This window comes from Sus scrofa, chromosome 5 (assembly GCF_054392235.1).
Source record: "Sus scrofa isolate SSC_HxYL_T2T_F1_AM1 chromosome 5, Sscrofa_HxYL_maternal_Yorkshire_Landrace_v2.0, whole genome shotgun sequence".
NCBI lineage: Eukaryota > Metazoa > Chordata > Mammalia > Artiodactyla > Suidae > Sus > Sus scrofa.
Window position 1 is genome coordinate 95,843,616 of NC_139387.1, and position 20,293 is coordinate 95,863,908.

Consider the following 20,293-nt stretch of genomic DNA (forward strand, 5'->3'; position numbering starts at 1 on the left):
CCCTGCCTGGGCAGGGGGGCCCTGCGGGAGGGTGAAGGAACAAGATATTTGATGGAAACGTGCTCAAGGACCTAGAGGCAGAGGTATTGGGAGGGTCCCCTGTGGATTTTGACATCGCCGAGTATTTTATCGCCTGCGTAATGCTGGCAAAGGTAACGGCGAGTCAGGGGCTTAAATCTTTAAGGAATGAGAGGAGAGCGATGGGGGTGGCGCTGGGTTTCTCTTGACAACTTCAGCAGGGAGGAGCAGTCTGTGGTCCTGTCGAAAGGCAGCTCTTAAAAGGTGGTGTGTACAGAAGATCATTGACGAAGAAGCGAGGAGGTCAGTGATGGAGGTGGACTCCAGCCACAGCACCGTGAACGGGGGAGGGGGAAACAGCAGAGGAAGCAGGGACCGGAGGGAAGACCCAGTAGTAGTTAGAATACGAAATCGAAGAGGAGTTCCCTGGTGGCCTAGAAGTTAAGGGTCTGGCATCGTCACTTCTGCGGCTCGAGTTCCATCCCAGGTCCGGGAACTTGCGCATACCACCCAGGCAGCCAAAAAAGAAAGAAAGAAAGAAAGTGAAAAATTTTGGAAGTTTGAGGGTACAGAGGAATGTGCGGATGAAGGATCAGGGGTTCCGAGGACAGAGTGGAGAGGCTTGGGGTGGTGGGCTGTCAGAACGGTGTGGGGGCGGCAGCCTGGGGGGATGTTTGCTTGCATCCCTGGAGATCCTGCGCTTGGAGCAGTGACTGACCTTCACCGGGGCGGCGGGATGGTCTTGCGGGTTTTGAAGGTGCAGAACATATGTGCTGGGAGGGAGGAGAGTCTGCAAAGGCAGGTCTCGCCAGGACACCCTAGAGCCTTTTCTCTGCTCAATTGCCAATGTGTACAATGAAAAGGAAACGAAAACGCATCGAAGTCGTCATAGGAGTTGTACCAGGTAGTGGAATTACGGTCTCTTTTTCACTACGCAGCCCTTTCAACGGTCTCACCACTGACCTCAGTTTAAAAAGTCTACCCCCTCTTGCTTGTGACTTAAATAAAGCTTTCAGTACTCCTGTACAGGGTTCATTTTGTCTAAATTGACAAAGGGAAAACACATGCCTTAAAAACGATGACAATGAACCTACAGCTGATCCTACAAAGTGAAATAAGTCAGAAAGAAAAAAGCAGATACCATATGATATCACTTACACGTGGGATCTAAAATGCTATACAGATCAACATAGCTACAAAATAATAACAGCCTCACAGACCAAGAGAACAGGCTTGCAGTGGCCAAAGGGGTGGGGGAGGGAAGGATTGGGAGTTTGGAATTAGCAGAGGCAAACTATTGCATATCGGACAGTTACACAACAGAGTCTTACTGTATGCAGCACAGAGAACTCTGTTCACTATCCTGTGACAAGCACAAGTAAGGATACACACACACGCGCACACACACACACACGTAACTGAATCAACTTGTTACACAGAAGTGATTAACGCAGCATTGTAAATCAACCATACTTTCATAAAATTAAAAAACAAAGCAAAACAAAACAATGACCACAAATAATACCCCTGCTGCTGCTGTTTCCCTGGATGTTCCTAACGTGTTTTCACAGGATATCCCAGATAAAGCAAATGCCTTTCTGTCCTTGAATATGGCTAAGTACAATGCATCCTGCCCCAGACTGTATTACATTTTGTTGGCCAATCTGGGCCTCTCAGGTTCTTCCAGGAAATGTGTTTCTAAAAATTCCCAAAGCCTGTATAGAGAGTTCCTTTGTGCCCAGATACACCTATTTGTAATTAGTAACAGCTAAAGCGTTCTTCATGTCTTTGCTAAGTCATCTAAGACCCCAAGGGCTGGTAGAAGTGAAATTATTCTAAATCTTCAGTTTGGTGATCAAATCTCTTTTATTTTTATTAGATGAGGACCGCAGTTATTCCCTTAGCCGTCATGCATCCTTATCCTCAGCAGGACTTCTCTGTAACTAAACTTACTGGTCCTGCAAACCCAGATTATTACACGAACACGTGTGAAAACTTGCCAGTCTATTGTCTGCATGACACATTAAACACCATAGAATATTTTTGCAATTAACTATCATGGCCTGCTTTAAGAAAGTGTGTGTGTGTGTGTGTGTGTGTGTGTGTGTGTGTGTGTGTGTGTATTTGTTTGTTTTTTTGGTTTATTTTTTTATTTTTTATTTTTGCTTTTTAGGGCTGCATCTGTGGCATATGGAGGTTCCCAGGCTAGGGGTCCAATCGGAGCTACAGTTGCCAGCTGACATCACAGCCACAGCAACACAGGATCCAAGCCTCGTCTGCGACCTACACCACAGCTCACAACAAGGCCAGATCCTTAACCCACTGAGCGAAACCAGGGATCGAACCCACAACCTCATGGTTCCTAGTTGGATTTGTTTCCAATGCACCATGGTGGGAACTCCTAACAAAGTGTATTAATTTTCCTCTAGGTCATAGGTAGAACACTAGCTTATCTAAAGAGAGGTGCACTGAAATTGAACATGAGTTTGGGGAATACCCTTAATCGCAGTGTATTTCTTGAATGAATGAATGAATTTTTGGTTGGCATTTCAAAGACTCTCTTCGTTTCCAAGCATTTCAAGAGATTGACCTGCATCTTGAGTATGGAATCCTGCAGAAAAAGTAAGAAAAGCTTGAGATTAGCAACACAGAAACGTGTTAAGTAACTCTGTCAACTTGGGCAGTTGGCTTGACCTCTCTGGTCCTCGATTTTTTCTTAAAGAATAACGGGACCTAAAACTATACAATTATGTAGCATATGAAGGCATTACAGGGATTTTATAATTTGCCTTAAAAAAAACCAGAGGTTCTAATTTCCAGTTCGCTTCCTTTGCCATTATACTGTGCTGAGCTCTAAGCCCCTTCCAAATAAAAAAGTAGATGATTCTAACTTTAAAGGTAGTTTCAGAATGGTGGTGACTTTGTCATTTTTTTTTTTTTTTAAGGGCCACTTCTGTGGCATATGGAAGTTCTCAGGCTAGGGGTCCAATCAGAGCTGCACCTACCAGCCTACGCCCAGAATCCGAGCTGCATCTCTGACCTACTGACCTGTTTACTGACCCTGTTTTTCGGAGTGTGGTTCCCAGCACCACTGGTATTGGAATCACTGTGAATGGGTGCTCTTTCTTGAATCATAATCCCTTGCTGTCGGTCCAGGAATCTCCATTTGTTAAACACCCTAACTGATTCTTATAGCTGCTAAAATTTGAGAATTATCATTGTTAAGTAGCTGAGGAAAAGTGGCCAGGCTGTTAGAAGTAGGACCTTAGGGGTCCTAAGTTGAACCCAAGGCAGCATCCATGGGGGGCACCTTCCAGTGGGCAGGAAAGGGGGAGGCTCACAGTTCAGATTTCAAGCAGCATTAACGTGTGGGTGTGTGTATTGACTGCTAGCTCTGTAGACCAGAAAGTAATAACACGAAAAGCAATAAATTTCAGTAGGGAATTTTCTTTCTTTCTTTTCTTTTCTTTTTTTTGGTCTTTTTGTACTGTGGTATATGGAGATTCCCAGGCTAGTTCTCTAATCGGAGCTACAGCTGCAGGCCTACACCAGAGCCACAGCAACACCAGATCGGAGCCGTGTCGGTGACCTACACCACAGCTCACGGCAACGCCGGATCCTTAACCCACTGAGCAAGGCCAGGGATGGAACCTGCAACCTCATGGTTCCTAGTCGGATTCGTTTCCGCTGTGCCATGACGGGAACTCAAGTGGGGAATTTTCAAAGGAAAAAAGCGGGCCTGTGAGCTGTCCACCATGACTTCCAACGGTGGCCACTTAGTATCCGGAGCAGCGCTGGTTAAATTCTAAGCGCAAACATTTTCTGAGTACGCTGCGCTGCCCTCCAGCCACCTGCAGAGGAAGAGCTGCCCGTGTTGTCGGACAAGGAGACGCAGGCGCCGATGTTAAGCAACGTGCCCCCATCACAAAGGTGGGCAGAGCTGCGGCTGATCGGGTTCAGGTCGTGCCACTCCCAAAATATGACACTTGGCCTAGTGAATCTCTTAGACGGAAGGGATTTGAGAAAACAGTTCAAGCAGGTCATAAAACCCTCCTTCGAGAGGCATCCTACCTACCCCCAGGGGACAGGAACATCCTTATCGCTAGAGACAAAGGGACCTTCGAGAAGAATCTGGACAAACAGGCTTTGCTAAATTTCCCTGAGTCTACTACCCTTCCCTCATACTCATTAACCGGTAATATTCTTCCATCAAACCTGGCAGAAAAATAGTCAGGCTTCACAGCTTCATGGGTCTTCGTTTCCATTTGAAGGCTTCCGTGTCCCGTAAGGCTTAGATTAAATAAATGGGTATATGCTTTCCTCCCGCTAATCTCTCTTTGCCAGTTTACCTTTTAGGCCCAGCCAGCGACCCTAAGAGCATCCAGGGAAACGTTTTCCTGCCCCCGCAGGGCATTCAGACCAAGTCCATTTAACATGAGAGCCCACCTGCTGTGAAGCTTCCAGCCTTTCGGCCTTAAGCTCTCGGACAAGTATTCGTTATTGTCCATGAGACTAAAATTAGAGCATCTGAAGGAATATTGAGGGCAGCGCACAGACACTTAAAATAATCTTACCTGAAAAGAAGGACACCCTCTCCCCGCCCAGGACTCACCATTCCAAGAGCTCTGCCTGATGTACACAGAGGCAGTTCTTTCGTGTCTCAGATGCCTGGTCACCAAAATTAGCAAAAATGGTGCCCATGTGCTGTGGGCCCCTGTGATGCTTCTTGAAAGATTCAAGGGTCAGATTCCTCCTACTTCCCTGGGTCTTAGATTCTCAACTTTGGACGGCCAGTTATAATTGCTGCTCTTGCCTTGTCCTAAAGGCTTTTTGCTTGGTGGAATAAGAGGGGATTGGGTGCCTGGAAAAGTTAGGTGCAGTGATCAGTTTAGAAATGCCTGAGGAAGTTCTCGCTGTGGCTCAGCGGTAACGAACCCAACTGGTATCCACGAGGATCCAGGTTCGATCCCTGGCCTCACTGGGTGGGTTAAGGATCCGGCATTGCTGTGAGCTGTAGTGTAGGTCGCAGATGTGACTTGGATTCTGCTTTGCTGTGGCTGTGGTGTAGACTTGCAGCTCCAATTGATCCCTAGCCTGGGAACTGCCATATGCCGAGAGTACGGTCCTAGAAAGCGGAAAAAAAAAGAAAAAAAAATGAAAGAAAAAGAACAAATGCCTAAAACCACACCAAATTATTATTATTATTTTTTTAATGGCCAAACCTGTGGCATATGGGGATACCCTGGGCCCAGAGGTTGAATCCAAGCTGCACCTGTGACCCGTGTCATAGTTTACGGCAATGCCAGATCCTTAATCCACTGCGTGAGGCCAGGGATCCAACCTGCATCTCCACAGAGACATCTGAGGCCCTTAACCTGCTGAGCCACAAGGGGAAAAGCTCCAAATCACTTTTGCTCAAATCCAGGCACCCACTTTGAGTCAGGCCCTGAGCTAATATAATGGGACACCCTAAGATACGGGACCTCAACAATTCATAGAGCAGGTGGGACACGTGCCCAGATCACTGCAACCTAAGGCACCGTGTCGTAGCAGGTGTGAGCCCTGGAGTCACATGGGCCCAAGTCTGGTGCCCCCACCGTCCTTTTAAAATACCTGACCTCACTCTGCCTCAATTTTCTCGTCTACAAAACAGAATAAGAACAACAGTGGTCATTGGGAGGGTTAACGGAGAGAAAATGGATAAAGTGCATCCTGTGATTCCGTAGAATGTGCTCCGTAAATCATCTTACTGCCAGCTTCACTTACTGTTATCAGTGAAATATTAGTTAAGGTGAGAGGAGGAAGTTACTGTTTCCGGAAACTGAGGAAGACTGCTTTGAGGAGGAGCGTTTGATGCGGTCCACTCTCTGTGCGAGAGGAGGGGCTCTCCCACCAGCAGCAGTGCCAGGCATGGACCCGGGACAGGCTAGGCGTGCTGCACGGAGGGGTGAGCCAGGCAGCATGGCTGAGGTCCGAGGGTGGGTCGGCCCGCTGTGGAAAGGGAGCAGGGACAGCCTGGTCAGAGGTGGTCTTTAGAAGGTCCCCAGTGCGAATCACCATCATGTGACCAAGCAAAGGGTTCTTGTGCCCGCGGTGCCCAAAGCCGAACTCTGGGAGCGGGGGTCTGCAGCACAGGGAGGATTTCTTGCAGGGAGACAAGTTTCAGACCCACTCCAGCTTGGTCTTGGAATTGGTTTTTATTTTTTAATCTTTTTAATTTTTAATTTTATGTATTTATTTATTTATTTTAAGGGAAAGAACAGAGAGCCTGGGGTTAATCATCATCTTGTGACATTTCTTAACTGTGGTTTCGGGAGTCGGGATGTCTCTGGTTTATGATTCTCTGGCCAGGTGGGCCGTGGCCTCAAGGTCTGTGAGCTCGTCTTGCCCTGGAGGAACAACCTGAGTTTCTAGGTTAAAGAGGACACCTCGGAGGTCCCGCCGTGGCGCAGTGGGTGGACGATCTGGCTTGTCTCTCTGGTGGTGCCTCTTGATCCCTGGCTCAGGGCAGGGGGTTAAGGATCTGAGGTTCCTGCAGCTGTAGCAGAGGTCCAGACTGTAGCTTGAATTTGATCCCTGGCCTGAGAACTTCCTTGTGCCATGGGTGCGGCTAAGGGAAAAAAAAAAAAAAAGGAAAAAGGAAAAAAAGTGATACCTAGCGATTTTCATCTGGAATAGCAATTTTTGTATATTAGCCGTGTTCTTGGCAGTAGCAGTCTTAGCTTATTCTGGGGGTTGATGAGTGTTCAGTTAGTGCAGAACGGATGTCAGAGGCGACGAGAAAGGGGAAAGGGTTTTGGAGAAAGAGATTAATCACAAACTCAGTAAGGGAACTCGGTTCTAGGGGGTTTCAATCACATTTATTTCCTAGTCCAACCTCAGTCTTGGGTGCCAAGCACCCAGTAAAGAAGAATTCACTGGGAGTTCCTGTCATGGTGCAGCAGAAACGAATCTCTCTAGGATCCATGAGGTTTTAGGTTCAATCCCTGGCCTCGCTCCGTGGGTTAAGGATCTGTCGATGCCGTGAGCTGTGGTGTAGTTCGCAGATGAGGCTTGGATCCTGCATTGCTGTGGCTGTGGTGAGGCTGGCGGAGCTCCAATTTGACCCCTAGCCTGGGAACCTCCATAAGTTGCAAGTGTGGCCCTAAAAAGAAAAAAAAAAAAAAAGAATTTCTCTGCCTTCTTCTTCCTCTTCCATCCACCCCCATTTATAATACTCAGGAAAAAAAAAAAGAATTTCTCTGCCTTCTTCTTCCTCTTCCATCCACCCCCATTTATAATACTCAGGATCCTAGGCAGGGCTGACTTGGAGGCAAGGAATGTCCCCTGCAGTCTTAGGAGACAGCTCTTTGATAAGCCCTGAGTGCATTGCTGAAGTCCTTCTCTCTCCTCGGCTTCACTGTGCCCATTCCTAGCCACAGCCACGGCCACAGCGGCCCAGACGACGGGGCAGTTTGGCTGCTGCTGTCACTGGGCAGCTGCGGAGCCCAGGCCCCGGGGTGGGGAGAGGAAGGGGGAGCCGGCGCAGAGATAGAGGCGGGTGCTGGGAAGGACTGCCGAGAGAGAGGGGTTTAGCTGTTATCTGCTTGGATGTGGGATCGAGTCACTCCTACTTGGAGGTTCTGGGAGCCCAGAATGTGACACAAGGGAAAAGCCCGATGCGTTTGGTCTCTGTGACACTTCATCCACCACGTCCGGCCCCATTCAACATTTTCCATATTTGTCACCTACAGGAATGGCTAAAGGGCACGCCTTGACATTTCAGATCTTGGAAATTAGAAGGAAAGCCTGAGGGGTTCTGTTCTTTGTCCCTCTGATGGGCGATGGACGTGCCCATGTGCCTCCATAAGGAAGGGACAACAGTCAGGGAGTGGATACAGGGCTGGTGTCCTGGAGCCTCTTGCCCCTAAGGAAGGCCTCGGTTGGGAAGTATTTAAGGGAGAGTCTTCCAGCTTGTCTGGTCTGTAATTAGACTGGCGGTACTGGTTTTTCTTTGGTTAGTAAATGCTCGGGCATTCACTACTGTGCCAGGATCTGGGTACGGAATTGTTACATTGTCAGCTTCAGACCAAACTGAAAGTAATTATGTCACGCTCAGCATTTTCAGGGAGAAGACAGTGCCTCAAGCTGAGGCCTGGCTTCCGCTGACTCACTGTCAGCGTGCTTCCGCAGCACCCGTTGTAGGAATGAAAGGTAAATATGCAGGTGTCTCTAAATAAGCGACATGTGGAATTGTTACACCATCACTGAGGGGTTTCTGTTCCCTGGAATCTGTCAGTGAATGTTTGTACACATATCCAAACAGATTGCTTCCAGGCTGCATGCATTGTGTCTTTTAATGCTCCCTTGCCTTCCATCACAAGAAATACTAGGAATACGTTGTATGTGCATAAAGCACTTTTGCTGTCTCCATCTCATTTGATGCTGCCCAGAATCAAGAGAGCCGGGATAAATATTATCCTGACACCAAAGCTGGACAGATTGCACAGGGTGACAAAGTTCAGCGGTGACTCGCCCAGAAGGACCAGCCAGCCAGGTTTTCTGCCTCCAGATGCAGCGTAGGGGCCTCTCCAGCCCTAAGAGTTCGGCTCCACTGATTTCTCTAAAGTCCTGCTTTTCAGCTTCCCAAGAGAACTTGAGTAGGTCATCTTTTTGTTTCTTTGTTATGTTGACCCAGTGACACGTCTTTTCTATGCATTTCTTCATCTTGTAGGATGCGGGAAGCAATTTTTATGCATAGCCAAGGATTTTTTAAAACCAAATTTGTAAGCAAAAATCTTTGGAGCAGGACACAGGGAAAACAAATACCTTATCTATGCTGATTGCTCACACAGAGGTGCTAAGCAAAACTCTGAAAGGGGTTGGGTTTTAGAAATATAGGCTTTTTGTTGTCACCTAAAATAAAACCCACCTTGATTGTAAACCCGTGCAGCCTCTACTGGGGGAGGGTGCGGGGGTTGGGGATAGCAGTATGGAGATTGCTCAAAAAAACCAGAACTCGAACATGACCCAGCAGTTCCATTCCTGGGTATATAGCTGGAAAAACAAAAAACAAAACAAAACAAAAAAAAAAAAACAGAAACACTTGGAGTTCCCGTCGTGGCGCAGCAGAAACATATCTGACTAGGAACCATGAGGTTCCGGGTTCGATCCCTGGCCTTGCTCAGTGGGTTAAGGATCTGGTGTTGCCATGAGCTGCAGTGTAGGTCACAGACGTGGCTCGGATCTGTTGTTGCTGTGGCCAGCAGGTGTAGCTCCGATTCAACCCCTAGCCTGGGAACCTCCATATGCCATGGGTGTGGCACTAAAAAGACAAAAGAAAAAAAAAAAAATCCCAGAAACACTAATTCGAAAAGATACATGCACCCCATATGTTCATAGCAGCATTATTTACGATTGCCAAGATATGGAGGCAACCTAAATGTCCACCAACAGATGAATGGATAAAGAAGATGTATATACATACAATGGAATACCACTCAGCCATAAAAAAGAATGACATTTTGCCATTTGCAGCAACACACATGGACTTTGAGGGTATTATGCTGAGTGAAATATGTCCGATCAAGAAGACAGCTACTGCATGAAATCACTTATGTGTGGAATCTGCAAAATACAGCAAACTCGTGAATATCACAAAAAAGAAACAGACTCACGGATACAGAGAACGAACTAGTGGTTACCAGTGGGCATGGGAAGGGAAGAGGCGTCAAACAAGGGTAGGGGAGTAAGAGGTACCAACTATTATGAATAAAATAAGCTACAAGGGTATATTGTGTGACACAGGGATTATAGCCAATATTTTCTACTTAGAAATGGAGTAGAACCTTTAAAAATTTGAATCCTTATATTGTACTCCTGTAACTTATGTAATATTGAACCGCAACTATCCTTCACTAAAAAAGAGAAAGACAAAAGAATAGAAAAAGAAGTAAATAAAACCCACCGTCCCTTTAACAGCAGCCCTAGCGCTCTGCCCGCTCATCTTCACAGACCAGCCCTGGCTGCCCCCGGGTCCACCTTTGCTCCCTCTGCGCTCTCACTGCTCTCCCGTCTACACTGCCGGTTTTTGTTTTGCTTTTCTTCTCTTTTGGCCACTCCATGGCATAAGGAGTTCCCGGGCCAGAGATCGGGTCAGAGCCACAGTTTCAACCACGCCGAAGCGGTGGCACCGTGGGATCCTTTCACCCACCGTGCTGGGCTGGGGATCAAATCTGTGTCCTGGTGCTGCAGATTCGCTGCTGATCCCCTTGTGCCACAGCGGGAACTCTGAGGCTCTGCCAGGTTTGGGTTAAGGTCACCAGTGGTCTCCATGTGAATCAGTTCCGTGGGCAGTTTTAGGACTTGATGGAACTCCTCTCTGAGCAGGGTTTAGTGCCCATGGTGACCTTGGGAACGTTACTGGACTTCCTCATTGGATCCTAGCGAGGTCTCAGTGACATAGACGGTGGGAAGCGGGAGCATAGGGTCTGCTGCCGTGAGTGATAAGCACCAATAAATGTTGTTTTTATCAGCACATTCTTCCTTGGTTTCTGTGACACTGCGTTTTCTTGGTTTCATTTTTTTTTTTTTTTTTTTTTTTTTGCTCTTTAGGGAGGTTCCCAGGCTAGGTAGGTGTCTACTCAGAGCTACAGCTGCCAGTCTATGCCACAGCCACAGCCACACCAGATCTGAGCCATGTCTGCCACCTACACTACAGCTCATGGCAGTGCTGGATCCTTAACCCACTGAGCGAGGCCAGGGATCGAACCCGAAACCTCATGGTTCCTAGTCGGACTCACTTCTGCTGCGCCACGACAGGAACTCCTCTTGCTTTTCCTCCTACACCTCCTGTCCCTTTACTTTTCTATGGTATCATGAAATGTTGGAATTTATTCATTCCACAGATAATTTAGCAAGTGCACATTTCATGTCAGGAAATCCTCTTAGCCCTAGAGATACAGCAGTGAACAGTAAGTTGCTGGCTTTGTGGAGTTACATTTGGGGCTAGGGAATTATAAAAATTAATTATATACCAGATGGTGGTTGGTATATAGTAAACATAAATTTAGTTTTTAAAATATGCTATGTTATATATAATGCATTGTACGTCAAGTGGATATATATCAGGTATTAATAAGTTTTAGAAAGCAGAGAAAAAGGCGTGGATCAGTGCTGCAATTTAGAATAGAGGGCTCAGGGAAGTCCTCACTGATTGGCTAATATTCAACTAGAGACCTCAGTGAAAAGCTAGGAGACCATTCAAACAAAGGGAACAGCAAGTGCAAAGGTCCTGGGGCGGGGGAGTACTTGGAACCTTTGAGGCACAGCAAGAAACCAGTGAGTCTAGAGCACAGAGAGCCCAGCAGGAGCCGGGTAGAGGTGGAGGTGAAGTCAGAGGAGTAGCCTGGGGTTAAGAGAAAGGGAGGGCAGATCACGTGGGGTTTTCCAGGCACTGGAAGGACTTTGCTTTACTCTGAGTGCATTTAGAGGCCATTGGAGGGTTTTGAGCAAAAGGAGTGACTTTAGGGAGTTCCCACTGTGGCACGGCGGAAACGAATCCAGCTAGTATCCATGAGGTTTTGGGTTCAATCCCTGGCCTCGATCAGTGGGTTGGGAACCCAGCATTTACTGTGAGCTGTGGCATAGGTCACAGATGCTGCTTAGATCTGGCGTGCCTGTGGCTGTGGCATAGGCCAGCAGCTGCAGCTCCTATTCGACTCCTAGCCTGGGAACCTCCATGTGCCACAGGCGCACCCTAAAAAGAAAAAGTAAGAAAGAATGACTTTAGTTTTAAAATACCCACCCTTGTTTCTGTATGGGGAATAGACTTCTAGGGGCAAGGATGGAAGCAGGCTGCTGGCTAGGCGGCTATTGGAATGATCCAGTATTTCTCTAGGTCTTTCGCAGACCCTGCCCCTCCTGTCTCGCGCTAAGACCACACTTGGCTTCACGTAGCCTCTGTGTACCTGTGATTCCAATGCTCAACTCCCTTGCTCGTCCCGCTCTCCTGGCCTCCAGCCTCACTGGTCCTTCTGCTGACTTCCATCTGCACTGTGTGGCCATTCGGTCCATCCAAATGCACGCACGCTCCTCCACACCCGCTCTGGCCCCTCTGGGGTCCCACATGTCACCAAATGGCACCACCACCCACCCAGTTGCTCAGGAGCCCTTCTCGGAGCACCCTTCCTTTGAGCCCCTGCCATCTGAGGGACCACCAAGTCCTGCTGTTTCGCTCACGCAGCATCTCTCGCCATCCCAGCCTCCATCCCTTCCTGCCTGGCGGAGAGCAGAAGCCGCCTAGCTGGTAGCTGTTATCTCCTCAGCCCGTCTCGCCACAACTGGGTTGTTAGATGATGTTTTCCACAAAAATGTGGAACTCTGTGAGGCGCACTGGGCATGTCTCTTTTTTTCCTGTAAAGATGTGCCTTTTTTTGCAGCAGACCAGCCTTTTAAGTTGGTAGAGCAGTCACTTGATATTATGCGAAGTGTTTGCTTGCAGATTATGTTACCGGCTTAGTACCCAAGGCCAGTAGGCATTCCACGAACATGTGTCCCATCAGAATGCTACTGCGCAGAATAAAGGCCGCTTTTCTTTATTATCATATCTGGGCACACCCCGGATATGAATTGAAACATTTTCCCTTGACCACGGGAAGCTTGTTAGTATCTGTTTTTGAATAATAGTGTGGTACCGACATCCAGCTACTCAGAGGACCCTTCTATATAATGGAAGACTTTTTATGAAAAAAGAAGGTAGAGTGGGCATGGGGCCCGTGCAGCTTCGCTTCTTTATTTGGTTTTATCAGAAGACACCAGATTCTCCACTTCCACCCCAGCTGCAGCCAGAGTGACCTCAAATGACCGCACATGATAAAAACAATCTGACCATCTGACTTCTCTGCTGAGAATGATCAGTGGTTTCTCACTGCCCCACAGTCAATTCTACATGCCCTCCTCCGGTCCCCAGGGCTCTGTATGCCCTGATGCTTGCCTCCTCCCCAGCTTCGTCCTGTACCTTTTCCAGCTGCTTTAGCTTTAGCTCCATGTCTCAAATACCACCACTCTCCCCCCAGCTGTCTTTCTCCCTTCCTCCTGTAACCCCTGAAAAGCTGTTCTTCCTTTAGACATCAATGTACAAGTCTCTTTAGCGGGGGTCTTAACCAGACTCAGTCCTCCGCAGCTCTTAGGTCCGGTCGGATCTCCCGGTTAGAGGCCCCTGTCACACCTGCCTCTTCCTCAGAGGCCACCTCACACTGCACTTACGTGCTTGGTGTCTGTCTTCCCCATCAGTGCTTTGCTCCGTTCAGCCAGGTGCCCCTGGGGGTCCCGTTCTGCTGCCGTCTCTGCACAGTCAGGCCACAGCCTCACACACAGTAGGCCTTCAGGAAGTAGGCTGCTCTGCTTGGGTCTGGCTGTAAATGTCAGGGTGTGTCATCAAACGAAACGTTTCCCAAGTAAAGATCGCAGTGGCCACTCTCCTTCCTTTGGTGATTCATTTTATTAGCAGGAGGCAGGTGCACTAGTTGTCGGAAGGGTATCTCTTAAAAAAACAGAGAGGAGTTTTCCAAGGGGTGTGGTGAACGGAGACAGCAGAGGAGCTGGGATAATCCTGTGCCTGTTTTTAGCCTTGTTTGGGGCTTCCTTTCCCTGGGTCCTGTTGTCTACACTGTAATGGCTTTATGTGCCGCATCCAGTAAAAGAAGGTTCCTCGTGCTCTAGTCTTGAATGAATATGCATAATGTGCTTTCCTTGAATTGAACTGCATTTGAGTTGAGTTTGGGATCGTGAAGATGGAAAGTAGCCTCACAAACCCCCAAATCTAAAATTTGGTGACTTCTGGAGAGGGAAGGGGGGAGCGGCAATATAGGGCTAGGGAATTAAGTGGGACAAACTTAGGTATAGATGAAGCTGTAAGGATACATTGCACAGCCCAAGGGAGAGAGCCAATATTTTATAATAATATAAGTGGAGTATAACCTTTAAAAATTGTGACTTGCTATATTAGACACCCGTAACTTGTATAATACTGTACATCAATCATACTCCGGTGAAAGAAAATTTTCTTTTGCTTCCCCCCATCGTCAAGGTTGCTATCGGGAGATGCAGACACGCTCTGTGGAGTTGGCTGCTGTGGCACCAGTATGTTCTCTAATTTATATGGTCATGTCCGTGAAGAGAGGGTTGGGCTTCCAGTTTCCATCAGTGTAGGATGTACTCAAGTCCTGCCAAAAGTTTTTTCCATTTTAGAAAGATTTCACCCAAGCTTAACGACTTCAGCTTCCTTTTTTAAAGGCTTGAAAAACATGGCTCTTTTTCTTCAGGAAATGTGTGTTTCTATTGGGATACACATGGGATTTAAAACACTAAAGGAAGTAGATTTGATTTGCCGAATGCACTCTTGGCAACTGAGAGAGGGCTCTCCGAGACTTAAAAAGAATAATCACCAGCTTTGTCACTCTACCACTTTGGATTACAAAACCGCACCAGGTTACAAGCTGTACCTGGAATGTTTCGGGTTGTTTTCTTTATAAAAACACTGCCTAATTATGAACAGGGTGACGTCAAAACAAAAGCTACCATTCCCAATTTCCATTCTGCTGAGGAGGACCCAAGGGCACATCTAGATTTTCAGAGTGATCTGAAAGAAACATTGAGTATTTTAAGGAAAAACGGCTTTAACCTTAGGCTCTAACCTCCTACATTCAGGGTGAGCAAAAGGACACAAAAAAGCATGCCGAAGGATGTTACCTGCTATCTGGCAAAAACTAACAGTGTGCCACACGGCTCCTACTATAGTAATAGTAGGTGCCCTTTGAGTTGTGTTTATTACCGTAATAGGGTATAGGTCACACTCTAACCTAATCCCTCATGCAATTCAGATTTGCCACATGAGGAGTTAAGGATGGCTTTTGTGGTTACAGCACTTTGAGTCCACAGGATGAAGCATGCGGTCTCATTAGCCCTCTGATCCAGCGGAGTCTAACTGTAGACGAGTAGTTCCCAAACAGTTGTAAATACATCTAAATGATTTACTCTCTCTGCCAAATAAACCTGCTGCTAATTAACAGGACCCCGGAAATTGAGCACCCATGCCCCGTTGGATGAGACGTTTTCCAACAAGACTCTAAGTTCCGTGAAACAAATACAGACTTCTAAGAAGCTTTCACATTGAACTATGCTTGATAGATTTCAGACGTACACTCTGTGTTCCTTGGCTTGGTTTCTGGGGGCAGAACTCTTGATTGAGTTTGACTTCATTACTAGCTGATTCTTGTACCTTTTCGTGTCTCTCATCATGAACATTAGATGATGGATATGGAAGATACAGTCACTGAATTTTCTGTTCAGGTAAGACGTGCTAGTGTCTGCATTGCATTTCCTTCACATAATCCAAACAATCCTTCAAAAGATTATGGAATTTTTCATCACTGATTAAGATCTGACAGCCAAGATTACACTTGATTTACACCTAAACATGAATTAATTCATACTCTTTTTTTTTTTTTTTTGGTCGCGCCTGTGGCATGTAAAGATCCCAGGCCAGGGATCAAACCCGTGCCACAGCAGTGACCTGAGCCACTGCAGTGACAATGCCAGGTCCTTACCCCACTGCACCATAAGGGAACTCCAATTTATACTATCTTAAGTAAATGTCAATTACGCTGCCAAAGTAGAAACCAGTAATAACTCAGACATTGAATAGTAGGAAATAAACCCAAGGTTTTGAGGAACTATTGACTCTAATTTTGTATAACGCCATTATAAATATCAGTTTTGCACTTAATATAACTTGGTCTGTTTATTTTCTTTGAAAGGGTAGGGAAATGGGGAAGGGTTGAGGTGTGGTATTGGACAGACCTGGGTTTAAATCAGTCACTCCAAGTGACAGTGGGCGTTTCCTAACCTCTCTCAGTCTAGCCCCAGTGTCCTAGGACCACGATAAGGATGCTATGAGGTGTGCGTGCGTGAAAATGCATGGGCACAGACATGGCCAGTGCCCATAATAATAGCAATCTCTTTTCTCTCTCTTCTCCCTCTTCCTCCAGCCCTGCCACTGACATAGCAAGTCATTTTACAATCCCCACCTCAGTTTTCTCATCTAAAAAAGAAGGCTGGACCATACCCTCTTGAAGATTCTGAACAGTTCTACAGTTCTAGGCTTTCAAAGTATAAACACTTAGGAAAAAAAAAAAAGAGTTTCTACTTGGAAAAAAGATATTGGTACCATACTTAGAATTGTGACTGATCTATAAATGAAAGTTTGACAGACCATGAACTGTATCTGTTCTGTGTGCTAAAAATGAGTTCTTCTGAGAGCAAGTTAATTGGAAAATCCAGAATGCACCAATACTTTCTTACACTCACCTTAAAAGAGCAATGAAATTCCATATCCTGCAGTCTTGAGATGAGTAAATGGAAGGATGTAAATATTTATTGCAATGAGAGTGGAGCAGAGAGAAGATCCACTTTGTCTGCTGGTGGGTGGTAGCACATGTATGGATCATTGTTTGCACTAAGCATTTAATAATCCCATCTGTTGAAAATGTATATTTGGAGGTACTTTGAAATTGCTATAAGCTACCTAGAAATTGGCAGGGAAGTAGCTGGAGAGATTCCAAACGCGGCAGCAGACCAAGAAATCCAATATAAATCAATATGTAATTATAAAATCTCATCTTTGGCCACTGCTCTTTAAATATATTTACTTAGGCATGTTAAGGACTTTTAACACCAGAATCTGAGACTGTAGAGTCCTTTGCTAACCTTAGGTTCATTTCTGCCTAGGTGACCTGAAAAACCCGCTCCTAGTTTGACCCGACCCAGCAAGGGTGGCCCTTCGTCCTGTCCCCGCCCCCAAGTTGTTGCTATGGCATCGTCTCCATGGATACCTCCCCGCGCTCCTCGCCTCCCGCGTCCTTTGAAGTAGATCATGTCTCATTTCAAAAATGAATGGCTGGGAGTTCCCATGGTGGCGCGGCGGAAACGAACCTGTCTAGTATCCACGAGGATGCGGGTTTGATCCCGGGCCTCCTTCAGTGGGTTAAGGATCCTGCCTTGCTGTGGCTGTGGTGTAGGCTGGCAGCTGCAGCTTCAATGTTACCCCTACTCTGGGAACTTCCATATGTGGCAGGTGCGGCCCCCCAAAAAAAGAAAAGGAATCACTGAGTCCTGTAACAACTTTATACTCCTTTTTCTTCTTCTTCCCCTTTTTTACATCAGAAATTCACTTGGTCCATCCTACCCTAGTGTTTAACTCAGAGAAGCGCCATTGCCCTACGTTCTTACCGTAATGTATTTTCTTTTTCTTACTGTACTCCGTTCTTTAAAATCTCAATTCCCTGTATTCCCTTTCGTCTGGGTCTCCTCTGTTTCTCTCCCCGAACTCTTGCTCTCTGCCCGTTTATCACTAGGCTCTCTACGTAGGTTTTACACAGACGGATGGCGCATTGAAAACCGGAGCGGCTCAGAAGGAGAAAAGGCTGGATATTTTGCAGAAGCTGTTAAAGGCATTGCATGAACCATTACCTCTTTCGATAGCTCTTTGGATGAAATCCTTTACGTAACTCTGTCTCTATGTGAAATGAAACTAGGAGTTTAAGAGAGTACCTAACCAAAATGAGCAGTTTTCAATAGAAGAAATCAGGGTTTTATTTTCCCAGGCCAAGGAGTTTTTCTGTGGGTTTAGAGTTGCCTTTTTGGTCACTTCCTAGCTGCTCTTCCTCCTGGCCTCGCAGCATCCCTGCTTATATATATGTGCCAAGTTAGTCATCTGGTAAATCGTGTTTGGGGCTGTAGTGTATCTCCCTAAAACTCACATGTTGAGAAGTTCTAACCTTTCACACATCAGAATGTGACTGTTGGAAGATAGAGTCTTTTTTTTTATTTTACAATTTTAAAAAATGTTTTAAATTTTTTTTTTTTTAGAGCTGCACCTGCAGCATATGGAAGTTCCCAGGCCAAGGGTTGAACTGGAGCTGCAGCTGCCAGCCTGTGCCACAGCCACAGCAACACCAGATCCGAGCCACATCTGTGACCTCTGCTGCAACTTATGGCAATGCCAGATTCTTAACCCACTGAGTGAAGCCAGGGATTGAACTCACATCTTCATGGATGTGAGCCACAATGGGAACTCCAAGATAGAGTCTTTAATGAGGTGATTAAGTTAAAATGAGGCCATTAGGTTGAGCCCGATTCCGATCTGACTGGTGTGCTCATAAGAAGAGGAAATCTGAACACACCAAGACAACAGGGTACACAGGGCTGCCATCTGCAGACCAAGGAGATTGGCCTCAGAGGAAACTAGCTCTGTTGGTCCCTCGATCTTGGACTCCCAGCCTCCAGAACTGGGAGAAAATAAGTTTCTATTATGGAAGCCACCTAATCTGTGGTATTTTGTCACGTCAGCCCCACAAACTAATACAGACAGTCATAGCAGTACCACATCTGGGTTATGAGGTCATCGCAGGATCAAAAGGGAAAATCCAAGATACGAGATCTAGAAAACAGGGGACGACAACTCTCGAGCAGGAAGTAAACGCCCTTGAGAGAGGATCTGGACCGTATATGATATTGACATGTAATTTGATTGAAAGATTCCTTTTTTGGCTTTCCACGCTCCATTTTGGGGGATGGGCCCGCCTTCAAGTCGGGGACAGAAATTCCACCAGAGGCTCCGAGCTACCGAAGTGTAAGCAAACCCTGTAGCCTCTGGAGATCGCTGCCTCCACGCCGATGCTCTGAATGTCTGACCTGCGGGGGTTATTCTGAGAGGCAGTGGCTGAGATCTGGGTGAATGAGGGTCGCTGAGCTTTGCCTCAGTGAAACAACCCAGATGGGGTGAGTCGAGAGAGGAGCTGTTTAATAGCGTGGAGCACAGATTTTGGTTCCAGCTTTATGGACTTAGCTTCAAAGAAATCTTTAGAAGTACTTTGCCCAGTAACTAAGTCCCTCCATGGGTTTACTGGCCTCCACCTCAGTTCTGAACGTCTGACCTTCATAAAGCCACCGTGACTTCTGGCTTGATTCAGTACATTAAAGAAGAGAAAAAAAAAAAAGGTTTTCTGTACCCTGTTGTGTAGGCATCTTTAAAATAAGTCCTTCAAAACCCTCGTTTTTATTCCTTTTTATTTCCACCAGGTAGGGACACTGCATTAACAATGTATTATTCCTTTGTTGCCTAGTTCACTCGGAATTCTTAATTAATTGTCGGTAATAGAAAACGTGACATAATTTTGAGAGATGAATTACGCCTGCATTTTGTATTTTGGTGTGAGAGAGGGATCTACTGCAGTTTTACTTTTCTTCATCTGAACGTTTCCCTTTCCCCATCTGTTTAGAATGTTGCCTCTGCCATAGACGAGGCTTCCAAATGTGCCAGGTCTTGTTTCTCTCTTTATTGGTCTCTAGGCTTATTCTTGGTCATAGTAACTGAATTACTATTGCTTATAAAATAAATTGTTGTTGGAGTTGCCATTGTGGCTGAGTGGTTAATGAATCCCACTAGGAACCATGAGGTTGTGGGTTCGATCCCTGTCCTCGCTCAGTGGGTTAAGGATCTGGCGTTGCTGTGAGCTGAGGTGTAGCTCCCAGACACGGCTTGGATCCCATGTTGCTGTGGCTCTGTTGTAGGCCAGTGGCTACAGTTCCAATTCGATCCCTAGACTGGGAACCTCCGTATGCCGCGGGTGTGGCCCTAGAAAAGACATAAATAAATAAATAAATAAAATAAATTGTAGTCTGCAAAGGAAAACTTAACCCATCAGTCCCCACGCATCATATTTCCCCCCTGAAGTTAGATGTCTTCTTCCACTGAGTTTTAAAACAAACTGGTCAAGTTTAGGAAAAACCCTTTGGAATCAGGCTCTTTTTCATTTATCAGTTGATTTAGGGGAAACTGACATCTAGTTGATATTGCATCTTTCCCTGCATAAGCATAGAATATTTCTTTCTGTCTGTCTGTCTGTCTGTCTGTCTTTTTGCCTTTTCTAGGGCTGCTCCCATGGCATATGGATGTTCCCAAACTAGGGGTCCAACCAGAGCTGTAGCCGCTGGCTTACATCAGGGCCACAGCAACGCCAGATCTGAGCCGCGTCTGTGACCTACACCACAGCTCACGGCAATGCCGGATCCTTAACCCACTGAGCAAGGCCAGGGATCGAACCCACAACCTCATGGTTCCTAGTCGGATTCATTAACCACTGAGCCACACCGGGAACTCCAAGCATAGAATACTTCAATATTAGTTTTAGGTTTTGTTTTTTCTTTAAAATAGAACAATTAATTTAAAAAAACC

The 20,293-nt window shown here is 46.4% G+C and overlaps 1 protein-coding gene and 1 long non-coding RNA gene across 5 annotated transcripts in view; one reads left to right on the forward strand and one right to left on the reverse strand.

Moving 5' to 3' along the window:
- The window catches only part of TMCC3 (transmembrane and coiled-coil domain family 3), a 400,246-nt gene that overhangs the window by 211,170 nt on the left and 168,783 nt on the right, over positions 1-20,293 (forward strand). The window lies entirely within an intron of this gene.
- LOC146403558 (uncharacterized) lies at positions 12,770-16,850 on the reverse strand. The gene is made up of 2 exons (XR_014804396.1): positions 16,366-16,850; positions 12,770-15,400 (listed from the first exon to the last, which is right to left on the reverse strand). It is a non-coding gene; the product is annotated as an uncharacterized LOC146403558 (long non-coding RNA).